Here is an 18,646-nt window from a genome sequence, read left to right as displayed (position 1 = left end):
GATGATTTGGTAAAAGATAATAACAAGTTGAGAGTGATAAGCGGCAATTATAAACAAGAAAGAAGGCTCAAGAGATCATCCTTGGTATTAATAGCACATAAAGAGGTATCATCTCCTTTAGTAGAAGGACTGAGAAAGCTGAGAAGCAGCCCAAGGACTTATTAGACATAGTAGTCAAGTTCCAAGAGAGACTAAACTTCCAACTAAAGCAGTGGAGTGTTCCAAGTTTAGAGCCCTTGTTGAGAAAGAATGGGACTTGGAAATATGAAACAGGAACATCCAGACTGATGCTTCTCAAAATGTTTGTTCCCAGATTTATTTTCACCTTCTGAACCTGCAAAAGTGTTCTGTGCTCCCTCCTAAGGGATAACATATCAATCTCACTTGAGGAAGATGCAGAGGTCTTTCCCCCACAAAACAATATGCATCGTTTTTTTCCATCCTTCTCCTTTCTTGCCCCTGGATGTGCCCATCCTCCCCCTGGGATCCTGGTCATTGTGCCTCAGAAAATTAAGAAAATCAAGGACTTTCTGCTCACAGCTTGGTGGAAGGATCCAAAATCTGTCAAGACCAAGAAAAACAAGGGTAATGTGAAGTTTAAAGTTTCATGCAGCAGGTACGTTTGTGCCTTAGTCATCACAGACAAAGAGAAGGCAGATAAATTGAACCAGTCCCTGCCTCTTGGTTTGGCAACAAAGGAAGTGAAGTGCACCAAATTGCTGATTTGAACTGTATTAAAATTTTAAAAATTAAAAAAAAAATACGTATCTTCCTTGCTTCAGAACCTGCACTACTCTCCTCTTTACCACTGGATCAATAAATAGGGTAAGTCATAACATAATTGGACTATCAAGCTTTAATAGCATATCCACTCTAGCATGCTCCTTTCACTAGGCATTTTAATTCCCCTTCCACTGTATACTATGACAATCTCTATCATTTGTCCTGCATTTGGTTGGGCTATCTCCTTTACCATTCTTCTATGAATCATGCTAGCTTGCACCACCTCCTGTAGCCTTCTCCAGGTTATTTAGCCCTGTACGCTGGGAGAGAACTTCCAAATCAATAACTCTCTCTCATTTTCTTTTATATTTCATCCTGGTAGAGGTGGTGGTCATCATATCTCCTTTTAATTCGCTGTTCTGTCCCTTGCAGAAACCAGACAGACACCAAAGATAACGAACCCATATAAACTCGACCAAGTGGTACCCCAGTTGCTGCTGTGACAGTGAGACAATGAAAGCAGATTAACATGGCCTCACCCTCATACTGTGGGACCATTAAGCTGAATGCATTATTTTCAGTTTCTATCAGAAAAGAATATGTTTCACATTCATTTGGGACGTGCAATGGTATATGTCCATTATCTTGCCCCAGGTCTATGTGAACATTTCTACTCTCTGTTAAAATACAGTCTAAGAGGATCTGGACATCCCTCAAAACCTCACATGGGTCCACTCTTTTGATGGCATCATACTCATCAGACCAGATGAGTACAAAATGGATAGTTTATTGGAGGACTTGGTAAGACCCATGCACTACAGATAATGAGAGGTCGACTCTGGAGATTCAGGGAGTGCCACATCATCAACAAAACTCTCAGGTGCCCACTAGTCTGAGGCAAGCAGGAACATCCCTTCCAAAGTAATGAAAAATTTACTTCCTGCACCTCTAACCACGAAGAAGGAAGTACAACACCTGATAAACTACCTCAGATTTTAGAGGCAAAATATTCCAACTGCTCCAATACAGCTCCAACCTGTACAGTGGGTGACGTGAAATGCTGCCGGCTATGAGTAGGGTCAGAGTAAGAAAGAGCTCTGTAGTAGTTCCAGGATACAATGTTTGGAATGTATATCAAGCTCACCAAATCAAAGTTGAGTGAGACCAGCAGCAATTCATTGTAAAATGGAAGGGCTACATTCAGGATCGAGCACAGATAGGGCTATAGAATACAAGCAAGCCATATAGGTAGGTAGCCCAGACACACTGACCCATTACTATTTTACCAGGACCTGTCTCTCAGGACACCCCTGTGGTGACATGTGGGATCCTTTATGACCAGCTAATGGAGGAAGACAAGGGCTGAGCTTGGTTCACAATGGGTCAGTTCAGTATGTGTGTACACTCTGAAAATGAATTTCACCTGTACTACAGCACCATGCAGGGTGGCCTTAAAAGAAAGTAAGGAGGAGAAATCAAAGAACAGTGCATTGTCATCCATTAGTTGGTCATCAATTTAGAAGAAGTAGCTTAATTTAGACTATACATGGGCCCTTAAAGAATGGTGAATGACTTTACCAGCTAGGCAAGGCCCTAGAAAGAGAAAGATTGAAAGATCAGGAAAAGAGGTTTGGAGTAGATGCTTGCAGATTGTGGTAGATTTATAGTAACAATCCCTCACCAAATGTCCATGACCTAGTCCCTAGAACCCTGTATATATTACCTTACATGGCAAAAGGGACTTTGTAGGTGTGATTAAGGTCATGGACTAGGAGACAGATTATTCAGGTGGGCCCAATCTAATCACATGTGTCCTTAAAAGCACAGAATCTTTCCAGGTTTTAGTGAGAGACACACAATACAAGAAGAGTTGGGAGGTGGCAGCATGAGAAGGATCTAATGTCCATTGCTTGTTCTAAGATGTAGGGAGCTATATGCAAAGACTGAGAAATGCCTCTTAAATCTAAGGTCTCCCCCAGCTGATGACAAGCAAGAAAAAGGAGACTTCAGTCCTATAACAACATGAAACTGGATTCTTCCAACATATGAGTGGAAAAGGAAACAAGTTTTCCTCTAGAACCTCTGGAAAGGAATGTGGCCCTGTGAAACATTGATTTTGGTTTACCGAGACTCATACTGTACTTCTGACCTACAGAACTATAAGATGATAAATTTGTGTTGTTCTAAGCCACAAAGCATGTGGAAATTTGTTATGGCAGCAATAGAAAACTAATACGTGGGTAGACATATAGGTCTATGTTTGCCTTAGTTAATTTTAAGAAATACGTGAATGGGATCATTATTTTGCTTCTACTTTGTGCAATATTCCACTCGGTTAAACTCCTTTCTCCTTTACTGAGCATTTACTTTGCTTTACTCAGAGTTTCTTATAAAGTAATATTTGATTGCTACCCTCAAGAAATCAATAATTTTGTAGAGGAGCTAAGTATATAGCAGCAACACAGGCAGCGTGCAGTATCTGCTATTACAAAGGAGAGAGAGAAAAAAGGAAGGAACACAGGAAAAAAGCAAGGAAAGAAGGAAGGGAGAAAGAAAAAAGAAACCAGATATAGTCATAAAACAGAGAAGAAAATTGTCATTTTTAAAACAAATGTTTCATGGTGAAAAGATAATAGAGACCACAAGGGCTGTCCTGATAACTATTGTTGGAGAAGATAATTGAGCCCCCTTTAAAAAAAACAAAAAACAAAAACCTCACCAAATGTGGTATACATATACAATGGGATATTATTCAACTTTTAAAATGAAGGAAATTCTGGCACATGCTACAACATGAATGAATCGTGGAGATATTATACTACATGAAACAAGACAGTCAATAAAGGACAAATACTGCATGATTTCATATATATGAGATGCCTAGAGGAATCAAGTTCATAGAAACAAAGTAGAATGGTGGTTGCCAGGAGCTGGGGGAAGGGATATGGGGAGTTATTGTTTAAAGGGTACAGAGCTTCCATTTTGGAAGATGAAAAGAGTTCCAGAGATGGTAGTGGTGGCTATACAATAACATGCATGTACTTAATGCCAATGAAATGCACATGTAAAATTGGCTAAGATGGCAAATTTTATGTTACACAAGTATTACCACAGTTTTAAAAATCTAATCTTTAAGTGAACAAGAAACTCACCAAGATTCACATAATTGAACACTCTCACTACAAGTTCAGGAAGCAGAACTCAATCCTGCTGACTTATGAAATGGGCCGTGTCTCTTCTGTTTTCACACAGATTTAGATGAGGAATTTAACTTAAGAGAAGAACAGGGAGGAATGTGTTCTCCTTCATTGGTAATCTGTGTTTGAAGGGAATGGAACCAGATAATACAATCCATTCTGTGACCACCATGCAACCAGAGAGCAGGGAGTGAGCAAACATCACCTTTTTCTCTTTCCCAAAGCCTGCCTTTCTCAGACACACAACATTCCAGTGTTTATTTTTTTGTTTCCTCTCCATAGACAATTCCCGATGTAGGCAAGGTTATTATTTTATAACTCAGCTCCCAAGCCTGAAACTTAATCTCTGGTCTCTCTGGTAGCTGTCATTTAACTGCAGAGTAAACTTTTTTGTTTTTTTTTCTGTAAGAAAGAGCATATTTTAAATACTGCTTAATTTATAGTTTACTCATTCTGTGTTTTGAACTTTTAAAAATGAATCTACATAGAAAAGAACATTTTAATCAGATATCTATGAAAACAATACAGTAAACTTTGAAAATATACTTTGGTTGACCACGTTCAAAAAAAAAAGCAAAACTAAAAATCGTTCTTTGGAAATTTCCTGAAGACATTCTTTTGCTAATGAGGAATTATGGTTCTGTCTGTGTCTATGCAAATTCACCATGATGTTGAGCAGACATATGGACATTCTTCCTGGATTTCTTGAAGTAGAAGCAGGTAGGAGAAAATTTAGCTAGGAAACAAGTCTATAAAATAATCTCTCACCCCATTGCCATGTAAGATCTGTTCTTAAAGACCACCACAGAGCAACTTTCTGAAAGCAGCTTTCAAGCTCAGAGTCTCCTAAGTGTCATATCTGAAACTCAATCTGTTCCTAAAACTTTCCTTGTAACACTCAAAATGTCCTTTCTTAAATTCTTGCTGAATGGAGAACCATTGCCTAATCCACAAATCTGAGTAAGTGTACATATATTCATGAACAATAATAAACTGTGGCTGTAGCAAATAGAACTGGATAGTAAAATCAGAATCCTTTTCCATTTACTGTTGATAAGAACAACTCTAGCTTCAATTTTTCATATATAGTATGAATATCAAGTCTTGAATTTTCTCTTCGTGACATTCATGGGAAATTAATACATATCTTGGAATAATTGTAGTAGATTGTGGTGTCTGTCTATCTTTCTGCCTAGTAACCTTTCACACCTCTCTTCTTCAGTAATGCACTTGCTCCTCTGACCCCAGGGGATATTATTTATCTATTGTGGCATAACAAATTGCTAAAAACTTTGTTAAGTAAACTATAAATGAATTATTATCATTTGTGAGTGCTGAGTCAGGAATTCAGACAGGGCAGAGGAGGATGTCTTGCCTCTGTTATACAATATCTGGGACCACAATTGGAAGACTTTGAGGGTCAAGAAGCAGGGCTGATACCACATAAAGGCCCATTCAGTCACATGTCTGGCTGGCTGTTGGCTGGAGTACCCGCACGTTGCCCCTCTATGTGGCCTAGGCTTCCACACAACATGGAGGCTGGAATCTAATGTAACTACCCAAGAGAAAGTGTGTGTGTGCCAGATAAAAACTGTCTTCTTTTCATATCTTGGCTTCAAGAACTATATATCATCATTTCTGTGAAACTGTTGGTTGGGGCCATCACAACACTCATCCAGATTCTAGAAGAAGGAATATAGATTCCATCCAGTCTTGGTGGGAGATGTGTCAGTCCCATTCTTGGAAGAACATATAGAATGAGATACATATTCTGGTGTAGCCATTTTTGGAAAATACCATCTGCCATAGTTGGGCACGTGGCCTAAGCAGAACAGATCCAAATAATTTCCTTAGAATTATCAATAGATCCTGGGAGAAATAAGCTCTCTTATTTATTGGAGGTTCTAAGGTGAATGGTATACATCTAGGGTTGCAGAAAACAACGTCTCCGGCTTTTGGGGAAAAGTCTAAATATAGAACTAAGATGAAGTGAAAATAAGGAAAGAAGAGAAATGATCAGAGAGAAAGAGAGTCCTGGTGGCCTTATGGCTGTCCTTCCAGCACCCAGCACAGTGACTGGCGCATAGTAAGTGGTCAACTACTAAATGAGTAAATGAAAGTCTTAATAACTGGCACACAATCAAATGTGAGTAATGCCATTTATAACAAAAGCTCAAAATATTAGTGATGCTTTTTAATCTGTATTCCTTCCCTTAGGCATGCTGTATTTGTCCACATGTATTCCTGCATCTTGGGTCTAATATTACCATCTATCCAACATTACTTGTTCTCTGCAGCCTAGCTGGTATTATCCCTGCAACTAGAGCACAATTAATTTTATTCATTATTGCTGCAGGCTAAGGTAGTTTTCCTAGAAATAACTGCCCTACTCCATTTTTCTACAAATGAGATATTTATAGCTGGATACTGCAACTCTTCCTGGTTTTATATCCTCCAGTCTCTTTAAACTGGCCATCTATTACTTTTGTGCTGCAGATTTCCACTTATAATTTTTTTCAGTGATTTTAGAGGTGGTTTGTATATGGGGGGACCCCAAAATCCTGGAATTTATTTTTTAATTGCATATTTATTCTTACATGTTTAAACTTCAGTCACCTTAAAAGTACTCTCTGTTTGATGCAATACACCTATTACAGCTCAAAACAGTTTGGAACTTGTCAATTTTGATGCCTATTAGTGCTCCTGCCATTTTTTGTTTCATCTCTTTCACATCGGCAAAACATTTCCATTTGAGGACTTTTTTTATCGGGGAAACAAAAAAAAATCTGGGAGGGGTAGGGCACGAGGTTCATGCTATTTTTGACCAAAAAATGCTAAACACTTAGTACAGTGTGGTCAGGTGTGCTCATAAATCACCCATCATGAAATGGGAAAATGTGTTGAAAGAATCTTCAAAAACAAAAATTCACTGAAACCAAACACAGCCTCTCATAACAATGCTAGCTGGTACACTGATGCCGGTGGGTTCCTAGAACACTAACCTAGCCTGAAAAGCCTGTACTACAAGGGGCCTGCACTTCAAAAAATAATTCAGGTTTTGGGGGGGAGGGTTTGTTTGTTTGTTTGGTTTTTGGAGGGAGGTTCCTCTTGTACATATCCCAACTGAGAAAACTGGCAAATACATAAATCACCTCTATGAAAATCACCATAGAACCTTTCAAACTACACGAAGCTAAGGTTCTGTATCCCCTTCCCACAGAACTAGAATACTTGGGTTTGAAGCATGGTAATTGTATTCCTAGAATGTTCTAGCAATTATTTCAATACATATCCAAGAGTCATTGGGATTTACAGGATACTTGGGAATAGAAGTAACCCAAGAGGTTCATATTCTCCCTGACTTCAAACCTCTAACACCACTTGCTAAATCAAACTTTGAGGAGCAGAGTTTAGAGGAATGAGGAAGCAATTTTTATCCCTTCTTGACCTTAGCCTCCAATAAAAGGTGCAGATTCCACCATCATTTCTACCAAGAAAAATGGTCTCCTTTCCTCTCATGGAACTGGGCTGGAGTCCCTCAGAGATGGTGCCCTGACTAGGAGGGCCAATGAGCTCTCTTAAAACCTGGGGTGAATTCTTTTAACTTTCTCCTTTCCCTTTCCATTTATCCTTTAGACTAGATTCCTAATGTTCCACATTCCACTAAGGAGGTTGAAGAGGCATGTCTGAAGCCTGAAGCAGATGCGTATTAGAAGCAGTCCAATAGCCAACTTTCCAGAGATGTTTCTTAGGATACTGAAGGACAAGCCTTCTGCCAGCCAGCTCTGCTCTGACCAGGCAGAGGTGGAAGGAGCATGGAAACTCCAGAACATAAACTGGAAGAGTATTTCATTTAAATTTCAGGCTCCGTTTTAATTTTGTCTGACTGTAAAAGGGCCAACTGGGAAATAGATGGTTTTTTATTTCCCTTTGAATACAGCCAATGAAACTGTGGATTTAGAATAACCGTACAGGGCAGTGGGTGTTTTGCAGTTCTGCAAGAACAGTTTGCACAGCTGCAAACGGGAGTTTTCTGTGTGCTTGCTCCAGTCTGAGCAGGAGGCAGGCGAGGGCTTGACGTCAGCAATGGCTCTAAGCAGAGAGACCAGGGCCCACACCCTCTCCCAGCACTCACACAGCCTCCCTTCCACTCCACCCTGGCTTTCAGCTTCCAAATGTGGAGTCTTCTGGAAGATGCCAGAAGTCTGGCTATTAAAGAGAAAGTTTTGCGAGGGAAGGGTGGTGTGTGACATCTGGGCCAGGATGAGAGACACGTGCCATCACATTGCTGAGCAGACTTTGAGGGAACCGAACAGACTTTGAGATGGCTGTAGTTTTGGCATAAAAACTTTGTTTCCATCTTTGCTTTGAGCTGATTTAGAACATTTCTCTTTTTCAGATAGGCATCCAGTATAGATGTGTGAAATCTGGTTACCATATTCTCTTGGTCTAGTTGCTTCCAACCAATTTCAAAAATTTACTTTGTGCCAATTCCTAGGCCATCCAAAACGCCCAGTTTCAAAAAAAAAACCCACACATTTTAAGAAGCAAAGATTATTTGGCCAGAAAAAAATGAGTCCACTGGGATAATGTAATTCTAACTCAAGAGTGGACACAGTGGCAAGGAGGGGACAATTCCCAGAAAATCATATTAGCAATGGAAGTATAAATTTGTCATCCTGATCTCTGAGTTTCCAGTTCATCACTTTTCTGTCATGGTTCTGCCACTAATAGGAGTTATTGTATCTAATCTTAGGAAGTCATTTAACCTTTTAGGCACTCAATTTTTCCATTTGTAAAATGAAGGTGATAATTTCTGTTTCATCACCAAGTTGTCATAAATATAATATTGCAGATGTGGAAGTGCTTTGAAAAAGTTAGAAATGCTGGACAAAAGTTTAAAATATTCATTGATAGAGGAATGGAGGTTGTGAGGAAAATTTCAAGAGAAACCAAAGGCTCAAAAGCACCATCTGCTAAATACATGCTCACTGCAGGGGATTTCTGATTCCCAAACCCTGTGGAGAAATGGGAGACCCAAGCAGACATGTTGTAGAGGGGCAAAGGAAAAATGTTTGGGTGGATATTGCTTTTTTTATAATTTTCATTTTAGGAACCTCACAGACCAAGGAATATAACCCTCTGTCCTGTCTCTGATTCTCCTTAACTTATTCTTTTCTTTTCTTTCTTTCTTTTTTTTTTTTATAGAGATGTTGCCTAGGCTGGTCCTGAACTTCTGAGCTCAAGCTGTCCTCCCACCTCAACTTTCCAAAGTGCTGGGATTATGAGCATGAGCCACTGCGCCCAGTCCTTCCCAACCTCCAATCACTCCATTCCTGTAAGATCAGAAACAACTCTGATTATTGTAGAAATCAGGAATTCGAGAGCTGGAAGGGAACTGTGAACTCATTTATAGACAAGGTGGTTGATTTTTGTATACATTTCTCCCTTACTCCAGATATAAATAACTACCCCAGATAATTATGAACTTCTATGATCTGTATTCAGTTTTCTTACCATTTCCTCTCATGGGTCCTATGTTCCAGTCAAACTGGAATACAGCTTATTACTTGAAAATTACATACCTTGGGTAACTGTTGGGGGGTGGATGGGATTGACAGTTGAGGGAAACCGCTAGGGGAGGGAGGGGCGTACCTCATCAACAAGGGTACCTGCATAATCAATGTTGGTATACCTAACCCTGAATTGTACCCCACATCCTCAAAATTAAAATAAAAAATGAAAGTTACAAACTTTTTCAGGACCAAGAAAGGTGGTCCTCTTAAGTAAAGAGAACAGCATGGGCAAGAGCACAGAAAAGAATGTTACAAAGAGGTTGAGACCTTCACATGAAGTCAGGGATGTGGACCTGAGGACCTGAGCTTTGGTCTGCTTGGGCTGTCAGAACAAAATACCACAGATAGATGCCTCAAGCAGCAGACATTTGTTTTTTCACAGTTTTGGAGGCTAAAAGTCTAAGATCAGGATGCCAGCATGGTCAGGTTCTGGCTTGCAGACATCCTCCTTCATGGCAGAAAGAGAAAGAGTGAGCACAGGAGAGACGTCTGGTATCTCTTCTTTTGAGGTCACTGATTTCATCATAAAGGCCCCAGCCTCATGACCTCATCTAACCCTGATTACCTCCCAAAGGCCCTATCTCTACATATTAAAACATTGGGAGTTAGTACTTCAGCATACATATTTGAAGGGTACACAAATATTCAGCTCACAAAAATGGGTATGATTTAGATAGGTAGGAAGAAAAGATAAGGGCAGTTATAGTCACACAGAATTTTAGAACAAGGGGGAAAGCTCAGAGCTTATCTCGTCCAGTGATTTTTGGACTGTCTTCTGCAAATGGTCAGGAGTTCTAAGGAGCCCCCTCTCACACCCTCAGGATCATGGTGAAAGGGAGTGGAGTGAGGGGCAATGAGAGCCCCAGTATATAAGAATCTGGATCTTGTTCTTGTTATCAATAAGAATGATTTATTTGTATCTGCTTTACTTATAAGATTTCACCCAAAGAAATGGTTTTGAGCCAAAGATAACAAGCAAATAAAGACTATAGAAAAAATGTATATAGAAAAAATGTCTGGAGACATTTTAGCAAAATAGGGAAATTTCACTTGTACATCAATTCTTCTTACCCAGTAACTCTTCTTTGATGCTTCCCTTTCACAAATTTTCTCTGTTCTGATCAATGGTCAGATATAGTGTTAAAAAGGTTGAAAAGGTAGGTGTAGAGACAAACATAGTAAGATTAAAAGTAAGAAGGTCAAAGAAATTTGCAGATAAGATAAAGAAGATAAAACAGGGCTCTTTCCACAATAGGAAGAATAATTCATAAAAGTGTTTTAGACCATAGACAATGAGGGGGGAAAAAATCCAAAAGGAGTTATTGGAATTCAGGATAGGGTACAGGAATGAAAAATGTATCTGATCAAAGAACTTGAAGAAAGTAAACTTTCTTTGCAGGATTAAAAATAAATAAATAAAAGTTGATTGATTTAGTTAAAAAATATTTTAAGTCAGCTCAGGCAAATAAGGTATACAAGAATGATTATAAACACTGCCTTAGATTGCTTTTAGGTAAAATAGACATGACAAAAACAGAGAAAGAAGAAGCAAAAACTTTTATCATCATATTAAAAAAAAAGTTATGCTGTGATATTCTTAGTGGAGAGAGGAAAAGAGTTCAAGTAAAATAACATGACACTTCCCCCCAATTCCCCACAGAATAAATGATTCTCTTCTTGCCATCATGTTCCAAGTGAGGCTGTCCCCAGGCCAATTTTTCCAAAATGGGTCACCATTATATATACCTGACCTAAATTAATATCATCCCTGAAGGATTTTCCAGTTTGATGTTTAACTCTGTGGTGTTCCTCTTAAAGAGAGAACATAGTGGTAGAAAGAAATCTAGGGACAGTTCTCACCAGAGGCAATACTCTTTCCAAACAATATTTTCAAATAACTCCTGAACAGAAGGTGGACTGATTACAAGTTACTTGGATTGAAATCCTACCAAATAGCAATCCACATTCCAATAGAACATTTCCTCTTGTCACCAGGATTGCACACATGCACATATAAACACATAATCTCCCAAGGTAACATTTAAGGTGAAGGCAGAGAATCATCTTACTTGTAAAGTTTTAGCTATAATAGCCTCACAAATAATATTCTTCTGAGTATTGAATGAAGTGTTTCAGAGAAGGGAACCCAAAATATAAAGAAGAGCAATGGAGGTGAGGAAGCCAGCCTGCAGGATGGTCCCTCAATGAGTAGTCCCTCCTGATACTCACATCCCAGTGTAGTCACCTCCCACATTGAATTAGGATTTGTTTTTGTGACTAATAGAATACATCAGAAGTGACAGCATGTGACTTCTGAGACTAGGACCTAATAGACATTGTGGTTTCTGTCTTTCTTGGATCATTTACTCTGGGAGAAGCCAGAGACAACGAGTGTCATGAGGACACTCAAGCAGCACTGTGGAGAGACTCACGTGGTGAGGAACCAAAGTCTCAGTTAACAGCCATATGAGTGACCTTGGAAGAGCATTCCTCCAGCCCCAGAAAAGTATTCAGATGATGACAACCCTGGACAACACCTTCCTCGTAATCTCATGAGGGACCACAAGCCAGAATATCTAGTTAAGCTGTTCCTCAACAGAAACTGGGGTAATAAATGTCTGTTGCTTTAAACCACTAAGATTTGGGAGGATTTGTTACACAGAAAAAGATATCTAATACAGAGGGGTTTCATGGCCAGATAAGGAAGACTCTCACTCTGTGTTAGGGATGTGACCAGGAGTGATATTAAAATAGTTTATATATTAAAATAGTTTAATATCACTCCTATATTTGGATTTGGAAAGTTGCCTATAAGCCAGAGTAACACTTACACTGAAATCTGACCAAAATAGCACACAATAAAGTATAGACAAATCTTACTTTAAGAATATCCAGGTAAATGTAAATTTGATATTAGAAAATAAGATATAGTAATATATTAAATGATCATAATCAATTAGGGTTACCTCCAAGAATGCAAGTATGTTTTAATTCATCCATTTATTACATATTTTTTTGAAAAATCAACTAATGAAATGTATTATATTATTATTACTAATAAAAAAGTGATTATCTGGATAAATATCAAAAGATAGTCAAAAACATTCAACATTCATTTCTGATAAAGTACATATACACGTAAAATTTAAGAATAGATAAAGAAGAATATTTGCTTATTTTGATAAAGATATTATTTTAAATAAATAATACACATGCTTAAATGTGGATAACTCTAGTGTTTATACATTGCATCAGCAAAAGGTAAATATGGTTGATATTGGGACTATACTATTATTTATACATTATCTATATCATAATATATACATTATCTAACATTTTTCTGAAAGTCCTAAAAAATTCAAATAAGACAGATATAAGTATTATAAGGTAATCATTATTTGAAATATAATTATACCTCAAAATCAAATAATCATAACTAACAACAGATGTTTATATAAAAGATAAATAATCAGCAAACATTTATGTATGTACCGGCATACCAGTAATAGTTCAGAAATTCCCAGAGATTTTGCAAAGTTACAACAATAGTTTTTATGCTACTGTAAATGAGATTTTTTTTTTAAGAGATGAGTCTTGCTATGTTGCCCAGGCTGGAGTGTCGTGGTGCAATCATAGCTCACTGTAATATCAAGCCTCAAGCGATTTTTCTGACATGGTCTCCTGAGTAGCGGGATTACAGGTGCAAGCCACTGTGCCCAGCTTGGGATCTTTTTTAGATTATATTTTTCTATGACTTTCATTTTAAAATCTTAATTTAAAAAATCAAGAACTTAAATAGGTGAGTCTGTGTATAGCATTTCTACTTGGAAAGATTTACTCATAAATTTCACTTTCCCCCAATTAATTTATGAATTTAACATGATTCTAATAAAAGTTCTGTGATGGTTAATCTTATCTGTCAACTTGACTGAGCTAAGGGATACCCAGATAACTAGTAAAATATTATTTCTAGCTGTGTCTTGAAGGGTGTTTGAGAAGAGATTAGCATTTGAATCACTGGACTAAGCAAAGAAGACAGGTCTCACCATCATGGCTGAGCACCATCCAATTCTTTGAGGGCCTGAATAAAACAAAAAGGCAGAGAAAGGACATTTGCTCTCTGTTTGAGTTGGGACATTAATTATCTCCTGCCCTTGGACATTGATGCTTCTGGTTCTCATTGATGCTTCTGGCCTTCAAACTTGAACTTAACTATACACTGGCTTTCATGTTCTCAAGCTTGCAGATGGCAGGTTGTGGGACTTCTTGGACTCAATAAACAAGTGAGCCAATTCCCATAATAAATCTCCTCCTCCTCCTCCTTCTTCTTCTCCCTCTCTCTCTCTCTCTCTCTCTCTCTCTCTCTCTCTCTCTCTCTCTCTCATTGGTTCTGTTTCTCTGGAGAATCCTAACACAAGTTATAACAGTTTTTATGCTTTCTCTCCCCCCTCTCCTTTGTTGGAGTAAATCTAAATTGATGCTAACATTCCTTTGGAAAAATAAATGCATGAGAAAATGAATGAGTTGGAAATCTGCCTCACAGATAACCAAACTCACTTTAAAGCTAATGTATGTAATTAAAACACTTCAGACTTGACATAAGTACAAAAAAGAAATCAATGAAACAGAATATAGAATTTAGATTAAAATACACATATATACAATCTGTCTTCTGTATAAAATATAAACATGAAATTTTAAAATAAATGGAATATTTCAATTTGTAGCAAAATGTCTCATATTTAAATATTTAGCATAGAAACTATGGAGGTCAACTTGGAAGGAAAAGTTAAATCTACTTGGGGGGAACTTACATTTGTACAGGATGAAAGACATAATATTCATATGTTCTTTTTCTTCTTATATTTAAAAATATAAGAAGAAAATGTCAAAGAGTTTTATACTTTTGTGGTGGAGAAGACTCTTGCAAGTCTGTCACAAGAGTGAAAGCAGTAAAGGAAGTGATTAACTTTGTGCTTTTACTTTCACAGAAGCCTAGAAAACTTTTAATCAAATCTCTCAATATGAGGGAATAATGAAAAAGTGTTATATTTTCAGCATATATTGCAAATAGTTAATATTTGTAATACATAAAGTTTTTGATATATCAGTTAGAAAACATAAACAAAAGAAAATGGGCAAAAACTAAACAATTAGCAGATAAAATGCAAAGGACCATTACTATCTGAAAGGATGACAACCAAAGAAATACAAAGTTTGAAAAGAAAGATTTATTTTAACCTATCAGAGTAATAGGAATGGTATTATTCAGCAATAAGGGTGTGGTAAAACAGAGACTCTCACGCTAATTAGTAGGAATATAACTTCTTTCAACATTTTTGGGGAGAAAATTTGCTCACAATTCAAAATTTTACTATATATGTGTTTGGGGCTAATATTTATAATTCCAGTGGTTTATTCTAATAAATTATAGGACAGGTATGAAGAGATATACTGTATTAAGGTTTTCATTGTAGTGTTGATCAGAATAAAAAATGAATGGAAATAATCTAATTTTGATCAATAGAGAATTAAGAAATAAGATGTGGGCTATCCTCATAGTTAAACACGTTTTTTTTTTGAGTTGGAGTTTCACTCTGTCACCCAGACTGGAGTGCAGTGGCCGCTCCCGGCCACTGCAGCCTCAACCTGCTGGGCTCCAGTGATCCTTCCGCCTCAGCCTTCCACGTAGCTGGAACTGCAGGCACACGCTACTACGCCCAGCTAATTTTTGATTTATTGTAGAGATGAGGCCTCGCCAAGTTGCCCAGGCAGGTCTCGAACCTGGGGGCTCAGGCAATTCACTCACCTTGACCTCCCAAAGCACTGGGATTACAGGCTGAGCCACCGAGCCCAGCCATTAAACACTTTTTAAAGGTGAGCTAGATCATGGAAAATGTCTTAATACCTTAACATAGAATAAAAATGAAAGTTAAAGAACAATATACATAGTGAAGTTTCATTTATGTTTTAAAAAATATATGTAAGCATAAAATATGGAAGAACATATGTCAGACTACTAATTTATCTGTTAGAGAGATTTAGCATTAGAAAATGACTTACTTTTTTGCTTAGGCTTGCTTTTCTATTGCTTTAAATTTTATAATTCGAATATAATAGATTTTCTAAAAAAAAGAAATGTTGGGAAAATTAAGCATTTGTCACAATATAGCCTTGGTTGTATATGTAAATATCTGGGCTTTTACTGAATTTGCTAATCTTATTCTGCACTGTGATATTTGCAAGAACCCAGTAGAGACTGTATCATTAAGAGTGAAAATGGCAAAGGTCAGCCCCATTATCGGAATTTCACATGTTATCTATATCATCAACCACAGAGTCACCCTCCAGCTGCATCACATCCTGTGTTCTGAAGAATCTGCATGCAATGAGACCACGAAGCACAACCATAAACAACCAGCCTTATCTAAGCAGTGTAAAGTATGAACATGTCACTGAACATCCACTGAGGAGTCTCTGAAATAGAACACCAGCATTGGAAGGAAAAAGGCACCATTCCCTTCATCAATGGTCCACACACTGCTGTGGGCATGCTAGGCTCAGTGCCAGAAGCTACAGAGACAAGTCAGCTGGCCAGAATTCAACACCGGGGCCAGCAATCTACATACTAATTTGAGGTCCCATCACCAAAAGTCACTCAGTGATAACCACAAAACCAACCGCCCAGCAAGAGGATACCCTGCCTTTCCTCTGTCTTATTTCACGTCCCATCTAGAGCCACAGTTGTACCCATCAGTGGAAAGTGATGTAAGTTCTCAGTTCAGAACCAGGTCCTAGCAGGCTCACTGCAGGTGGGGACACGTAGTGGGGCCAGGAGCAGAGGTTTCGTAGAGAAGTGTTATTGGGTCAGTTCCTCTTATCAGTTCCCAGTGCTATTGTAAGAGGGGATGCAGCTGGGCTCAGACTGAAAAGACATGTGACTACAACCCATCCCAGGATGCAGAAAGAGAACTGAGATAGAACATGTGAGAGGTGCCTTACCCAGTCTTCTCTATGTCCATGGGAACCTAACTTCTTGAAGAAGAGTGGGAAGTTGCATTCAACCAGCAACCACCACTCATCTCAGCCTAATGACAAAGTGTTATATTTTCAGCATATATTACAGAGTTAATATTTGTAATAGCCGGGCTCGGTGGCTCAGCCTGTAATCCCGCGCCTTTGGGAGGCTGAGGTGAGTGGATTGCCTGAGCCTACGGGTTCGAGACCCGCCTAGGTGGCGAGACCTCATCTCTACAATAAATAAAAAAATCAGCTGGGCATGGTAGCGTATGCCTGTAATTTTGGCTACTTGGAAGGCTGAGGCGGAAGGATCGCCGGAGTCCAGCAGGTCGAGGCAGAGGTGGCCGGGAGCGGCCACTGCACTCCAGTCTGGGCGACAGAGTGAGACTCCAACTCAAAAAAATAAAAAAATAAAAAAAAATTTGTAATACATAAAGTTTTTTTAATATACCAGTTAGAAAACATAAACAAAAGAAAATGGGCAAAAATTAAACAATTAGCAGATAAAATGCAAAGGACTATTTTTATCTGAAAGGATGGCAACCAAAGAAATACAAGGTCTGAAAAGCCAGATTTCTGCTTTTTCTCAGCCCTTCTGCCTCTTAGTTGAGAAATGAGTGTCCAAGAGATAAGTGTCACATTCCTGCTGACTTTTTCCAAATGTTATGCTGCCATTGCCAAACCTTGTTCATTACAACCTGTTCAGGCAAGGTGGCCCAGAATAGAAGCCCACTGACTCAGGATAGTGAACCTGAGCTGCCCTAAGATTGAACCCCTAAAATCTCAGTGACTTAAGAGAGCATTCATTTATTTCCTGCCCACATGAAGCCTCATATGGGTTGGGAGGTCTTCCTCTGTCTTGTAGCTTTGCTGTAAGTTTCCCCTGGTCTCCAAGGACTCTGCTGCAGGGCACACAAAGGATGGAGGAGGAACATCAATCTGAACTCCCTGGTCTGAAGGATGCACATACATACACCACTGCCTTTCACAGTCCAGTGGCAGAATGGTCACATGATTTTAACTTAAACATAAAGGAAGCCAGGAAATGCTAGAGAAACACATGGAATAATCACTGTGGCATCCTCTTAATACTAAAAATGTTTCATGAAACTTTAAAATAGAGGAGCAGAACCGTAGAAAGACCTTGAGTAGCAGTCCCAGGACTGCAGGGCCACTTCTGTCACTGATCAGCTGGGGAAACCTTCTGCTCCTCCACACTTCAGTGACTTCATCTGTAGATGACAAAGTGGGGTTGCGTGCCCCACCATGTTCTTTCCAGGCCAAAAAGACACAACTCTATGAGCCTGTGGCTTGTGAAGACAGAAAAGAGATGATATCTCAGAATTTCATCAAGGACTCTACACCCTAATGGAGAAAGCCACAGTGGCTTCTGCCCTTCTTCTAGGGCCTGCCTCTCATGGTATCACTTAGAGAGCTTTCAATTCTTGGGCTCAGTCTTCACCAAGCTCACATGCTTAGAAACTCATCAGAAAACCATTAATGACCTCAAGAGCAGCCACAAGTCTCTCCTCATATGAAAAGGGGTGTAGGTACAGAGGGATCCTCCTTATTTCCTTGTTCTTACACACATGCATATGTCCTCTCTCAATTGACAAACACAGAGTAACTGCTACAAGCAAAATGCTGTCTTTTCAGAGTATTTTGATTTTTAGGCACTAACATAAGGATGTACTCTCTGTCTTTTAAGGTTCCTTCCAACTTGAACAGTTATACCTCTCTTGAGAGTTTGTAGAAGGCATTGATTAAGAGCCTGGCCTTTGGAGCCAGATGGCTCATACTCAAACTGCAGCTCCAGAACTGTCAAAGCTTGGGTTCCTGGGGAGCAGATTCTGAGTCGCAGTTTAGAGGACCGGAGATTTATTAGGACATGCTCCTGGAATCAACTGCTATGGAAAGAAAAGAAGAGAAGCGGGATTGGACAGAAGGAGAAGTTGAACTTCAATGCAGTCTCAACAAAGGCCTGAGCCAGCCCCTGGGGACTCAAGCAAATTGTCAGAATTATTCTGAGATGGGATGAGCGGGCTGAGTCTTTGTACCCTTGTGTCAATCATTGAATGTGGGTTGCTCTAGAAAGTGAGCATGGTCCTAGGCTCGGTGGCTGCCTTCAAA

General features: G+C 38.9%; 1 pseudogene; it reads left to right on the top strand.

Annotated features, from left to right (window-relative positions):
* Positions 1 to 422: 422 nt before the first annotated feature.
* LOC103270818 lies at positions 423 to 728 on the top strand (annotated as a pseudogene).
* Positions 729 to 18,646: the final 17,918 nt, after the last annotated feature.

This window comes from Carlito syrichta, unplaced genomic scaffold (genome assembly GCF_000164805.1).
Source record: "Carlito syrichta isolate Samal-C Ts95f unplaced genomic scaffold, Tarsius_syrichta-2.0.1 Scaffold310265, whole genome shotgun sequence".
Taxonomy (NCBI): Eukaryota; Metazoa; Chordata; class Mammalia; order Primates; family Tarsiidae; genus Carlito; species Carlito syrichta.
Note: the sequence above shows the minus strand (reverse complement) of the source record. Positions and strands in the feature narration are given on the sequence as shown.